Source organism: Megalopta genalis, chromosome 5, assembly GCF_051020955.1.
Source record: "Megalopta genalis isolate 19385.01 chromosome 5, iyMegGena1_principal, whole genome shotgun sequence".
NCBI lineage: Eukaryota > Metazoa > Arthropoda > Insecta > Hymenoptera > Halictidae > Megalopta > Megalopta genalis.
In genome coordinates, this window is record NC_135017.1 from 19228593 (window position 1) to 19243162 (window position 14570).

A 14570-nucleotide genomic window follows, 5' to 3' on the forward strand; every position below is an offset into this window, starting at 1 on the left:
CTTTTTATTTCCCCTCAGTTTCTAATTTGTCTCCCCAGTTTCGCTGTGCAATCACGAAAATAATTTATTTTACTTTTGCCATTACATACTTGGAACGACAAAAGAATAAAATCACGTTTCAGCAAATATTTCATCTGCACATTTTCAAATTGCATTTTTCAAATTTTTGTCACAGGCTTTTCGATTCTTTCCCCTTCCAATTCATAGTAAAATTAACAAAAATTATTTCATTGACAAAAGTCATTGTCCAGTAAAGTAGTCCCTTTTCACATCTTCCACAAATTACAGTAATGTCTCCCTTACTGACGCTCAGGTTGTCCACTAAAATTGGGAAGAGGAGATACGATTATTCGAGCCTTGCAGCTCGTGTTTATAGTTGTTGCCAATCGATAACCATAGCGAAAGAGCCACAAGGCTTGAACAATCGTGTCACCCTTTCCAAAATTGTCCATTTTTGTGGACAATCTGAGCGTCAATTAGAGAGACATTACTGTATCAGGCATTCACCCCAGCTCTAACAAAGCGATACTGTTTTAATTGAAGGGTGCCCGGAGGCTTCTAACACCCACTGTATATCTTCGGCCCTCTCTCTCTCTCTCTCTCTCTCTCTCTCTCTCTCTCACTCTCCGTTGCCTCCTGGCAGTAAATACAAAGCGTGTAGCAGCGGCGGCGGCCGTAGACGAACTGACTTGATTCGATCGGACTTGACTCGATTGGACTCGCACCGCGGACTGAACTGAACTCGAGTAAACTCGGACGCGGTTGTCCGCGAGTGGGCCGCCGCCGCCGCCGCAGCGGAACGCCGTTGCACCGCGTTGCATCGTTCTGCGCCTCTCGCACCTGCATTGTACACCTTTTTCAACGTGCTCTTTCAGGCAGCGCGCGGCCGGCGCGCGACTCCGCAAACGACAAATTATGTACTCCCATTTGCATATTTGATACGTGGCTACAACGTCCTCGAGGAAACGCCGCGGACGTTGAATTACGTTACGACGAGCGTTCTTCGGCTTTCCGCCCCTCGTGCCGTCGCGCTTTTCCACCGTCGAACGGTCCCCGATTTCCTCGTACGCTATGGAAAACTCGCTATCATTGTGCTGACAATTTACGTTTGCCACAGTTTGATCTACCGTGTGCCCAACGAACTCACATTTGTATAGAATATTCTCTCTTATAATTTATATATATTCTCTTATATAACCTTGACACAACCTTCACATAACCTTGACATAACCTTGAAATAACCTTTGACAATTTACGTTTGCCACAGTTTGATCTACCGTGTGCCCAAAAAGCTGGCATTTTTATAGAATATTCTCTTATAATTTATATATATTCTCTTATATAACCTTGACACAACCTTCACATAACCTTGACATAACCTTGAAATAACCTTTGACAATTTACGTTTGCCACAGTTTGATCTACCGTGTGCCCAAAAAGCTGGCATTTTTATAGAATATTCTCTTATAATTTATATATATTCTCTTATATAACCTTGACATAACCTTTACATAACCTTGATATAACCTTGAAATAAGCTTGACATAACCTTGAAATAACCTTGACAATTTACGTTTGCCACAGTTTGATCTACCGTGTGCCCAACGAGCTCACATTTGTATAGAATATTCTCTCTTATAATTTATATATATTCTCTTATATAACCTTGACACAACCTTCACATAACCTTGACATAACCTTGAAATAACCTTTGACAATTTACGTTTGCCACAGTTTGATCTACCGTGTGCCCAACGAGCTGGCATTTATTCGTTATCACTAGGCTGCGGACATCTTTATGCAAAATCAAATGTTTTCGCGCGAATCGCGAAGAACTAGAGTTAGGCAGCAATGTGTTTGTTTATTAGATAACGTTGAATATGACGTGTCAGTATTTTTTAATTCCTCTGACTTTAGTTTTCTATATTAGTTCCAAGGTCAAATAATTGCTTCAAATAATTCTAAATTAAAACAATGTGCTACTTGAAATAATAGAATAACAGCGAAAACAGGCTTGCAAATAATTGTTACTTGATTTCATAATTATAATAAAATTATAGTAAAATTATAGTCAATTATTTTAGTACACATTTTAGTATATTATAGTAAAAATTATAGCAAAAATTACAGTAAAATTGATCACAGGCGTGGTAACAATTACGAAACAAAGTAACAATTGTTTCCATTCCTGTGATCACTTTTACTATACCTTGCTTCGCTTTTAAAGAAAAAACCTGAAATCATATCTCAAATAATATCATTTCAAACGTGCTGAAATGCTGGCTGGCCCTGATTTCCATAAAAAAAAAATAAAAAAAATAAAAGGAGCCCGACAGTCAACAAATAAACGAAAATGAACGAATAAAAGGAAATCAGCGGGCTCACAGAGAGCGTTACACAACAGGCCCGTATAACTAAATTCGGCAAGATTCGAGCACGAGAGAGGAGACAGATTATTTCACCATAGAACGGATCGGAAAAACCTAATCGGGCGATCGATTGATTAAGAGTCGGTTTTTAGTGCGCGCCAGAATAAACCGTGGCCAGAATATATATATTCGATCAGCTGCAGACATATCCCGAGCGGACGAAGCCTAAATCACTCTCTCCGGCAGGAATCGTTGCCGGCCAATGTACATACAGCATTCCATGCATCGGGCTCGTTAGTCAACGGGATCGAGAAAAAAAATCGAGCAATCGCGGCTGAAACCCGCCGCTGCCCTAATAGTCCGCGCGCGGAACCAGTATACAACACACGGATTTATCAGCGGTGAACGACCGTGCCAAATTATCGAAATCAAAAGCCAGCCCGCGATGCTGTCGAGCTCGTGCGACACTTCGAAACGAGCGGGAAACTTTCGTCACGATTCGCAAGATAAGCTATCTACACGTGTCACTGCGTATCGTCTGTCACGTATCGATTAATTTCACTGTTCCAGTTAGCCGGGCGCACTCTCGCGTACTAATACGCGCTCGTATATCGAGGAATCGAAGAAAAACGAAGTTGATGGCCACGCGTTGCATTAAGTGCACTGGCAAATGCATCGATAAAATCGATAAAGCGGTTTCATAATTGGCAGGATTAACGTCGCGGACGATTTTTAAGGGAAATCGGGCGATTCGATGGTTGCTGGCTCTTTTTGAGACGCCAATGGTGCAACGACTAGATGGAAAGTAATTTCGATGCTATTTTCAAGGGACTGATCAGGCATAACTTTGGCATAACCCTGACATAACTTTAATATAACTTTGGGTTAACTTTGGCATAACCCTGACATAACTTTGGCATAATCCTGACATAACTTTAATATAACTTTGCCATAACTTTGGCATAAGGCTGACATAACTTAGGCATAAAACTAATTTTGGCATAACTTTGGGTTAACTTTGGCATAACCCTGACATAACTTTGGCATAATCCTGACATAACTTTAATATAACTTTGCCATAACTTTGGCATAAGCCTGACATAACTTAGGCATAACTAAATTTGGCATAACCCTGACATAACGCTGACATAACTTTTACTAAAATATTTAAGTTAATATTAATATGAAAAGTATACTTATATTTTCCATTAAAATCATTATAATAATCTCACGAAAATTATATCGTGTTTGGTCTTATTTTAATCAGAAGAAGCTCACAATTGCATTGGCAAATCCGAAAGAGATAAAGTTGAACTCCGAATCTCGGTCTAAGGCACTTCAATCTCGAGGTGATCGGTCTTGCACCATGCTGCACCCCTAATGTGAACACCCTCGATCGAACACGCTGCTAGCACATATAGATGCGTATCGCCCCTTACAGCGCACAACAGAAGTTCCTTGTTCCAAAAACTGCACAAATAGATCGCAGATTTCATGCGCTTATCGCAAGAAAGATTGGTCGAAATGTACGATCGTGCGAACGATCGCAGCGAACAGAAATTAAGTAACAATAAATCGTTTCTTTTAATAACTCCGTTAACGTTGAAAATATGTTATAAAATAGCGCGACCATGTTATAAAAATTATCACAAATTTGAAATAATTACGTTCGCACGAAATGACTTCGATGTTTCTCGCGCGAGATAGAAAATGACGGTCGATCGTCGCGCACGCGTGACGTTGCCGAAGGGACGCGTTAAAATCGAGCGATTCTGTATCACCGGCATCGACGGACGCACACTTCGACGCAAATGATCGCGCAATTACGCGGATCGACAAGGTTGTGTCGCGGTCATTTCCATGGGAGCACCGGCTCTCTTTAATCCCATCCGGCGTTCGCCGAACGAAGACGACGACGACGAAGACGACGACGACGACGACGACACGGAGATTGTAAACGCCGATGGGAAATCGGACTAGTAATTCAGGTAGCGACGGAAGAAGCTCGTATCTTAAGTCGATCGATGTCGTTCCGCGCGGCGTTTCATAAATGGGCGCCGTCTTCCGAGCGTTGGTCGGCGCGGCCCCTCGCTATCGTCGATCGCGATCCACCGCGATTTTTCGATCCGCCCTGGATCCCGGGCACCGCACCGCGCCGCACCGCGCCGCTCGGCCGACGCGGAGAGAAACGACAAATTGTGCCCGCAGCATTTGCATATCGAACGCGTGGCCGAGAGAGCCAGCCGGCTTCCGTGAAACAAACAGACGGTGAATTGCGACCGGTGTGCCGGATTAGATCATATTTGGAAAACCGGTATGGCCACGGAACGGACGTAACGCGCGCGATCGGGGAAAGAAAAGCGGTTCTCCGGCCGCGAGTTATGCATTCGACTGTGGCGCGCGCGCGAGCGCACGCGCGGAACGTTCGACACGTGGGACGTTCGGTTCAAACACGCGCGAGTTTTGCGCCGCGCCATTGTACTCGCTTTCTCTCTCTCTCTCTCTCTTTCTTTATTTCGCTCTCTGTCTTTCTTCCTCTCTCTCTCTCTCTCTGTTTTTCTCTCTTTCTTTCTCTCTCTCTCTTTTTCTCTCTCAGCTGTCCGTCGCTGTCCCTCTTTTTCTTCCTTTCCATCCCTTTCCACGTGGAATACGCGCCGTAAAAAGCACAGATCATAACAACTTCATTTGCATAATTCACACGTGGGTACAGGATGCGTGCGCTCGCGAGATCATCGGATACAGTGCGCTTCAAAAGTACATCGGCCTTCTAAAAATTGAACGGACCAAGAGGAGAGAGAGAGAGAGAGAGAGAGAGAGAGAGAGAGAGAGAGGAGAACTTCCGTTCAGAAAAATCTTATCGCTAGACCGTCTATCTTTTCTCATTTGCAAGAGGCTCGAATGTTAAAAAAGTAATGTAATTGCTACATAAATTTGCTTCGCCATTTTAAAATCGAATCGAATAAGATACTATAATTCTATAAAATTTTTGAGACTTTCCTAATTTAACCCTTTGCACTCGAAGCCATTCTACCTCTAAATCTAAACCAATTTTGTGACTCGATTTCCATTTTGTATGACAAAGTGCATTTTATGCATTTGAAATTGAGTACTGCATGTATTGCAGTTACACTTGTAACAATTTTTTAAGTCTAAACTTCGTCAATGCAAAAATGATCGTGGAACGTGATACAACAATTTTAGTGGTTTCGCCGAGTGCAAAGGGTTAACGCGATCAGATTCGTTTATATTCACAAAACCGTCGTGAGAGCGCGACTGTCGCATCAGTCGTAAAATTGAATTTGCACATAGGATGCGTTAGGTTGCATAAAATGCGGCGGAAACGTTCGATCGCCGTGATATCGGAACGCCGGGAACGACGGTCTTTAGGATAGCCACCCCCCGTGTAATCGATTCGCGATACCGCGAAGAAGTTCGCGCGGCCGTTAAGCTCCTGGATCATCCTTCTTATCTCGCGTTATCGCGCGGGCGCCGCGCTCGCACTCTCTATTATTACCGGGCCGATCGTTGTTACGATCCGCGCTATTAATATCACCGATACCGGGTAATATTCATACTCGTTAAGCTCGGATTAGAAGCGGACCCGGTGCCGGTGCCGTCGGTGGAGCCGGTGCCAGCGATGTCCAGCATATTCCTGGGTGCCAGCGTGAATACCCGGATAAATTCAATCTCGTGAATCCATTAAGTGCGACGCACTTCTTGGGGCCCGCGTTACCCTGCCGCGCGTGGGTGCCCGGTAATGGGAAGTGCACATAGAAACCGTCCTGCCCATATTTGTCTACCATTCGTCTTTTTCAACCTCGGCCTCCCTCCTTTCGCTCCGCGCGGACCTCGAACCGGCCATTTTCTGACCGGCTGCAACACGTGAATCGTCTATTCTCGTGACCACGGGACGAACGTATCCCTGCGGGAACTTCGAGACGGCTTCCTGGCGATCGTTCGTTCGACGTGTGAAAAAAATACGTACTCGGAATTTGATTTCCACGCAATGATTTCTATTGGCGTATGTAGCGGGAGAATATTTTTGTACCAAATTGCATCGCTCTACTGATTAGCTAATTAACTAACTAATTGACTGATTAACGAATTAACTAACTTATTAATTAACTACTTCAGTATCCTTGGAAACCGTGACAAATTGACGCAAGAGATGGGTGGGGTTGAAGAGAAGTTAATTGACTTAGAATTAATTGACTGACTAACTAGCTAGATAATTGACTAACTAACTTACTAACTAACTAACTAACTAATTGACTAACTAACTTACTAATTTATTAACTAACTTCCGCAATATCCGTGAAAACCGTGACAAATTGACGCAAGAAATGGATGAGGGTGAACAGAAGTTAATTGACTTAAAATTAATTGACTAACTGACCAACTAATTGACTAACTAACTAACTAATTGACTAAGTAACTTACTAACTAACTTACGAACTAACTAACTAACTAACTAACTAACTAACTGACTAATTGATCACTTATTAATATCGTTGCGCGAAATCGTGGCCGTCGATCGAATTAATACCGCGTAACTGCTATGCACAAAGTGTCCGGAGCCTAGAGAAAATCCTCGTCGACGACAACGTGTACGCCGCATGGTGAACGAAGCTTTTACCGCGGACGCGTGGTTCGCGTGACTGTTCTTTTCCCGTTTCGAAGGCATATTCCCGTGGCCCGTATTGAGTCTTCTCAGGATCGATGCGAATTTAAAGTGGCAATGAGCCGGTGTCATATGTGCGAGTCACTATAAATATTAGCTCAGCATCCAAACTCTCCGCCTGCCGTGCGTAAACGTTTGCGATTCGAAACATGGCCGACGGTATGCACGACGAGGCAGTAAATTTCGCGTTAAGCCGAAGTCCTGCCGGATGATTTACGTGAGTACAGAGAGGTTGGTGGGAGCGAGAGAGAGAGAGAGAGAGAGAGAGAGAGAGAGAGAGAGAGAGAGAGAACGGGGTACCCTTTGCCACGGACCGACTGGACGCGAATCTTCTGCGGGCCTGTCCGATGTACGAATTTTGGTTGTCGAACCTCTCGCGACGTCGCGAAAATTGAGGGTCCATTAAGCCAGATTGATGAGCTACGTCGACGTTCGCGGGACCCTGCGTTGATTTAGTAACACTTTAACGCCGGCGTGCCAAGGTTTCCTCATTTTCGACGATCGTCGACGATTGTTTGAGCTCTGTCTATAGGGGAGAACCGACGAGCATTGCCAGCCTTGGAGCAGAGAGAACTTCGCGCGCGCGCGTGGGACATTTATTTATAATATTAAAATTACCGCGATGCAAAGTTGTGTACTAGATATTTTTATTATTGAAATTATATAATTATATAATATTATTATTTTATTATGTATATAATTATATTATTCTTTTATTATATATCTATATATTATTATTATCTATATTATTATTAAATTCATCGGTATAGTGATAATTATATCCGTTAAAATATACTAATGCTTTTATTTAGTGAATCTGACCGGTGACGACTTAGAAATCGTAATTTAGATGAATAAACTATTTATTTGAAATTTGATTAGAAATCTCTGTCCACGTGATTTATAATAATAATAATAATGATAACGTAAAACGAATACTTTCGTAAAATAGACAGCTGATTTTGACGCGATTGCCGTCCAACAGAGCCCCGAACAGAACGAAACATGTTTCAGGGTGTCGAATGGACCACCCCGTAGCGTCCGCGGGTCTTAAACAAGCCGGGGCCAACTTTTCAGCAACGTGTGCCCGAAAAAGAACGCGTCGTTACCGAAATTCAGCGAGGCTAATTGGCTCCGCCGGTGAATAATGTCGCCGTATCCTTTCGCGAGGCCCGAAGTATGTACGGCGAAGAACGAGAACGGAGGTTCTAGTACATTTGCCACGGCGCACGCGACGCCTTCGTAACAATAGGATTTTAGGGTGCGTGGGCGGGTCGCGCGTTTATTTCGCGCAAGACAGTGCGAAATCCCTTGTTTACAGCCAGCTGCTCGCGGACAATCCTGTCCACGCGTGTTCCTTCGGCTATTTTCCCCGGATGCCCCGTCATTAGTTTCACCCACAGCTATCTTCTTCTACCTGTCCGCTCGCGTCTCAGTTGCCACTTCAACTACGACCAACAATGAGAAATACGCCTTGAAAATGTCGCTTCACCGTAGGACGGCTAAAAGTTCAGTGGTCAAAGCCGAAATCGGGTCATATTTCACCCGAAACGAAAATTCTTTATGCGTGCAAAATAAATCTTTCACCATATTTATATTGAAACTTATTAGGTCGAAACAATTTTTTTTTAAAGCTGAACCACGTGAATATTTTTTTGAGGGACTAGATCATCGGACAAACGATTTGAATTTGTTATTAGCTGACAGACCAATAGCAAAATTAAAAAAGAAAGCATTGTTCGATGGACCAGTCTCTCTATCATCTAAGAAAAAATATTCAAGTCGCATAGTTCAGTCTTGAAAAAAGTTATTTCAGCCTAAAATCGACTTCTAGGCGCACAATAAATTTCCTATCCATCGGACAAACGATTTGAATTTGTTTTTAGCTGACAGACCAACAGCAAAATCAAAAAAGAGGACATTGTCCGATAGATCAGTCCCTCTATCATCTAAAAACAATATTCAAGTCACATAGTTCAGTTTTAAAAAAAAGTTATTTCAACCTAAAATCGACTTCTAGGCGCACGATAAATTTCCTATCAATTTTCTTCAGCTTCCAAGGTAAATAATTACAATGAAAGGCTTCTAATCGTTATCTTACCACATCGTTGCTCCTATTAATAGTCTTTTCAATTACGATGCTGCATTTTTGTCCCTCGAATAACGACATCAAAAGAAGTTATACAACATTCGAACCCAAATAATTCGTCGAATTACGAACGACATTTCCGGCGCTTTCGCCGCATCCATTAAGAAATCCCTCTCAGCCGATCTTCGGTCCCGAGAGGACTGTTATACAAAAACCGCCGTCAGGTAAAATCGTCGGCAACGGGAATCGACGCGAAGTGAAAAGAGAAACGGAAAGAAGATTCGTAGACCCGTTGGCATAAATCAGCCGGCGGTCACGCGTGAAACAATGTCGCCCCGTTCAAACTTGCTACCATGCGTCATCCTTAATGGATCCACCTAAGCGGGATCACCATAATTTTCTGTGGCTGTCCTTAGCTAAACCGGAAACGGATTTCTAATCTCGGCAGCGTGCCGGTCGCTCACGCGCGCGATTTCTCCGCGATGCTCGAAAGCGACCTCCCGATAAATCATCGACAAATTAATGCCGCATTTTCGAGCAGTTTCCTACCGGCCGGATCCTGCCGGGGGCCGCACAATACGGCCCCTCTCCCCCCTTTGGTCGAAAAAGGCCGGGCCGAAATTTCCTCGGAGTGCTCGATTGTTGCGCTGACAAACGACGACTGACACTTTTATGCCCGAGACCGGTCGGCTGACAACGGACGTTCAACGATGTTTGGCCACGTCCGGTCGTCAATCCGCGTTAATTTACGATGATTCGAGGGCCGATTGATTTCGTTTTGCAGCATGGCCGCGGCTGTGTGCTCGGCAGCTTCTTCTTCTTCTTCTGCTTCTCTCTCGCCGGTCCTCGAGAGCAACGCGACGCGGAGCCGCGACACGTCGCTCCACTTCACCTTAGAACGATCCTTCTTATGAATGCTGCTTACTGTCCCCGACAAGTGCATAATCAGCGGCACTTTTAGAACACCCTCGTTATCGACGAATCGTGTCGCGCCTTGTCCCGATCAGATCCGAGGACACGCCCGGATTCGTCATCGTCTGGGAATACCGGTTCTCCGTTCGTGTCCTCTTCGGCGTTTTACGTGGTCTCAAGGTCCCGATCGTTCCCCAAATTTTTCGCGACGATCGCTAGAGGAAACGCGGTGCCGAAATAGTTAATTAAATCGCGGCCGGCGAGGCGAAGTTGCCGATTTACTTCGATTGGCATTCGGTGCAATTTCCTGCGATAAATTCGCGAAGTTCCGCTTGCGGATGCTGACGGGTTAACGATATGAACGCAAAATTGATCACTGGCGATTATCGTTATGTTAAAGTTGTGTTATAGTTATGTTAGCAAGTTATTAAATGGCCATTACCAGCGAATATAATTGCGGAATCGAAATTTGTTCGAGTCAATTGTCGGAAACGAAAAGGACTGATACAAATGTCTTCGCTCTTTCTATCGTTTTATCTCGTTGACCGACGCGTCAGTCAAATATCAGCGATACTAATTTTTTACTGATTTTTGAAAACTCATTTTCATCGCATTATATTCGAACAAAGTGAATTTGGCTAGGATGTTTCGAAAGTGAAAGATTCCTAGTGTCATTCGCTATGATAAATTTTAGCTTTGTAGTTTCGATTCAATTGATTCAATCGCTTTGACTTTGATAAGTTGCACAAATATCAAATAAGCATAATAAAAATAATAAATAAATAAAGAATAGGAAGAAGAAAATAATAGAGAATAATAAAAATAAAATAATACAAAATAGTAAGAATAAGATCATCAAAAATAATAGAAATAAAAGTATAATAAGTTGCACATAATACAAAATATACTCTCGAACTCTACCAATACAGTAATGTCTCCCTAACTGACGCTCAGATTGTGCACAAAAATGGACAATTTGGCTTGAGGCGCATTTACATAGTCGCCGATTGTCAACAATTATAAAAACGAGGCGCAAAGCTCAAATAATCGCATCTCCTGTTCCCAAATTGCCCTTTTCTGTGTACAATCTGAGCGTCAATTAGAGAGGCATTACTGTATCTTCGCATTTTCGTCTTCGATCTAGCCATTTTCGCGAAGATCGGTAAAAACCGCATCCACCGATCGCGTGACACAAAATGACAGCTCGCATCGAATAATTCGCGAACGAGAGAACGACGGACACCGAGACGAAGAACAGCCGAGTCGTTCGAGCCAGTGCCGTATTATTGGAAAGCCAATAAGCGTCGGTACCCGAAGCTAGATTCCAGCGAAACACGATCGAGAAGACCGTGTCGCGACGGCAACGGTGAACGCCTATGGTGGTTCAAAGACACCGATGCCGGGTCTTCGGCGGATCGGAAACGCGTTCGTTTAATGATTGAAGCAATGAATCGGCGGCCCCGATTGGCCGGTCCCCGGCGACACGGCCCCCTTTTTCCCCGGCAATATTCTATTAAAGTAATAGCCAACGTTACGGCCGGCGTGGCAAGTAGCGGAGCAACAAATTTCTTATGGGCGATGTAAATCGGGCCATAAGTCGGGGTAGTTACACTGTTTAGCCAATTAGCAGAATACGACCGGTTTTCAGGTGCGCCTCGAGAGACCGTTTCTATCGGGTGCCTGCCACCGTCGCTTCTCGCGCCTATCCGGCTCGTTCGGCCAATGAACGTCCTCTCCTTAATAAATACAACAGCCGGGGCGCGTAAACTTCGCCGGAAATGCATGTTCCGCGAAAATATAGATCAGCGTCTCAGTCGATCGCGCGCGACGGCCTGCGCGATTTTTCACGATCGCGATAATAGGGTACCGCGGAGCCAGTCACTGTGCTCTAGCCAATTACTGCGGCTTCTCTTTATTTTCGAGCTGGATTAACTTATGCTTATCGTGCGGGGCGTACCGAGTGCTTTTACTTCGATACAATGAATTATCTGTTTGTTAAAATTAAACGTGTGAACGACGGAAATGATTAAAATACCACGAACGAAATGATATAAATAAATCAAAAAATAAAACCATATAAATGCGACACGAATTCGGTGTCGGAGAATTTTTTGTGCTGTTTTAAAAAGCTCCCGTCTCTTACTCGAATGTTATTATCTAATTCGAACGAATAAATAATTAATTGTATTCGAGTAAAAGAATTCGATACATCCGATGCGATAAGTAGAAAATTAATTGTACTCGAAGATAAAGAAACGGCACAGTAATTGCCTACCCCGCGGTAACTGGCACCGCCACCCTGAAACGTTCGGCCAAGAAAAGAGGAAAAAGTCGCCGGTGTGCCCCGTGCACGCGCGCCACTGAGATTCCCGTCATCCCGACGAAGGACAACTGCATTATTTTCGTAAATTATTGATATTGCCCCGAAGACCGGCCGTTCGCGACAAGACGGGCCGGGACGGCACGCAGCACCCTTGTGTCTAGGCGCGCAGTTTCGCCGAGCCGATTGAATAAATATGGAGTAAATGTGTCATAATGTACGAGGAAGAAAGTTGGCCGGCCCGTCGAACGCAATTTATTTAAATCACCGCGTTCGTCGCTGCGCAGGATCGCGGGCCGCGTGTTCGCCGGGCTTCGGGCAACAGTAAAAACAATCGTCCCGGTGCTCCGAATTTTTCCTTTCCGTCGACGAGACCCGCGGCAGACAAAAGAATGTAAATTTTGGCTCGACTGCGATTCCGCGCGTTTATACTCGTCGTGAACAACTTTTGAACACCGCCGGCCACCTCTCGTTGCGCGATCAAACACGCGAAATATCTGCGCCGTTACGGGCACGATTTTTCCGCAAAACGCATTCGCCGTGTTCTTCGTTCTCCACGTTCTTCGTCGCGAGCCGCCGTTTAGTATAATTTCGAGATAACACGGAGATTTGAATAAAATGTATTAATTTTGAAATAGATAAAATGAAACGAGAAAATAAAATGAGACAAAATAAGACAAAATGAAAGAAAATAAAACAGAGTAAAACAAAAGAAAATAAATTAAAACAAAATAAAACAAAATAAAATCAAATAAAGCAAAATAGAGTGGAATAAAATACGATAAATTAAGCTCAAATAAAATACAATAATTTGTACAGCGATTTTAAAATCACACTGTACATAGCAACTAACTATATAAAATCGTGCGATACATGCAAATCGCGTTTATATTAACTGGTCCGGCCAGGCTGGCTAAAGAAGAAATTTATTCAGGACGAGCAATCTTGCCTTTCAGACTGTTCGAAATTCAAACTACTCTTCGGATAAGAAAATTGGCATACAATTTAATTAACCGGCTAATTTTCTCACAATTGGCTCGACAACTAGGGCTAAAATTCTATACACGTTTATCGCACACACAAACGTACCAGTCCGCCAAAATTCATCGAAATCGGCGCGAGCCACGTTCGATTTTCAGAGGAATCCCGCGAGAGGAACGGCGACGTTCCGTTGTCGGGGTTAATGAAGATTTAAACCTGTAGCACAATAGGATTAGTCGATCGTCCGTGGCCGATGAAGTCAGCCCCCTAAGACCGAGCGCCGTGCTATTAATTAACCGTGTCGATGCATCCGGACCGATTAAACCGACATACCGGGATACGTGGTTGGCTCGCGGGGGCGTTTCTCGGTTCCCTTAAGACCGCATTAATTGCTCGTGAAAACGCCCACGCACGCACGAACACGCGCGCGCGCGCGCGCGCTGCCCGGTTTCGCCACAGTTCATTAGTGTCCTCGCCGGGTAACTCCGGTTGGATCTGCTGGCCGCGAAAATAAATCCCTCATGGACGGACGCGGACGCGGACGCCTGTGCGCCGCTCGTTCCTCAAGGCGCCATCTTGAAGAGCAAAGAAAGGCCCACGCGGAAGCTTTGCCGTGCGTGTATCGCTGAAATCGCTACCATCGCCGTTTCAGTCCCCACTCGCGCCGATCGGGCTTCCTCTCCTTTCCGACGCGTTATCGCCGCCCATTCGATCTCTCGCCGAGAGATCGATTCTCGTCAGCGCGACGCGACGGTCCCTTTGACGCTTCAATTTTCGCCCAGCGGCGTAGGACCCAGCCTCCCCGTCCCGGTCAGGGCACCAATTTCACTCTGATTTCATTGTAGATTTTTGTAAATGTTAGCTGTGCGGTCAACTTTTATAAATATCGGTTGTTCAGTGGGTTTTTATAAATATTAGTTGCTTAGTAAACTTTTATAAATATTAGTTATTCAGTGAACTTTTATAAATACTAGTTATTCAGTGAACTTCTATAAATATTAGTTGCTCAGGAAACTTTTATAAATACTAGTTATTCAGTGAACTTTTATAAATATTAGCTGTTCAGTAAAATTGTATAAATACCACTTATTTAGTGAACTTTTATAAATATTAGTTGTTCAGTAAACTTTTATAAATACTAGTTATTCAGTGAACTTTTATAAATATTAGCTGTTCAGTAAAATTTTATAAATACCACTTATTTAGTGAACTTTTATA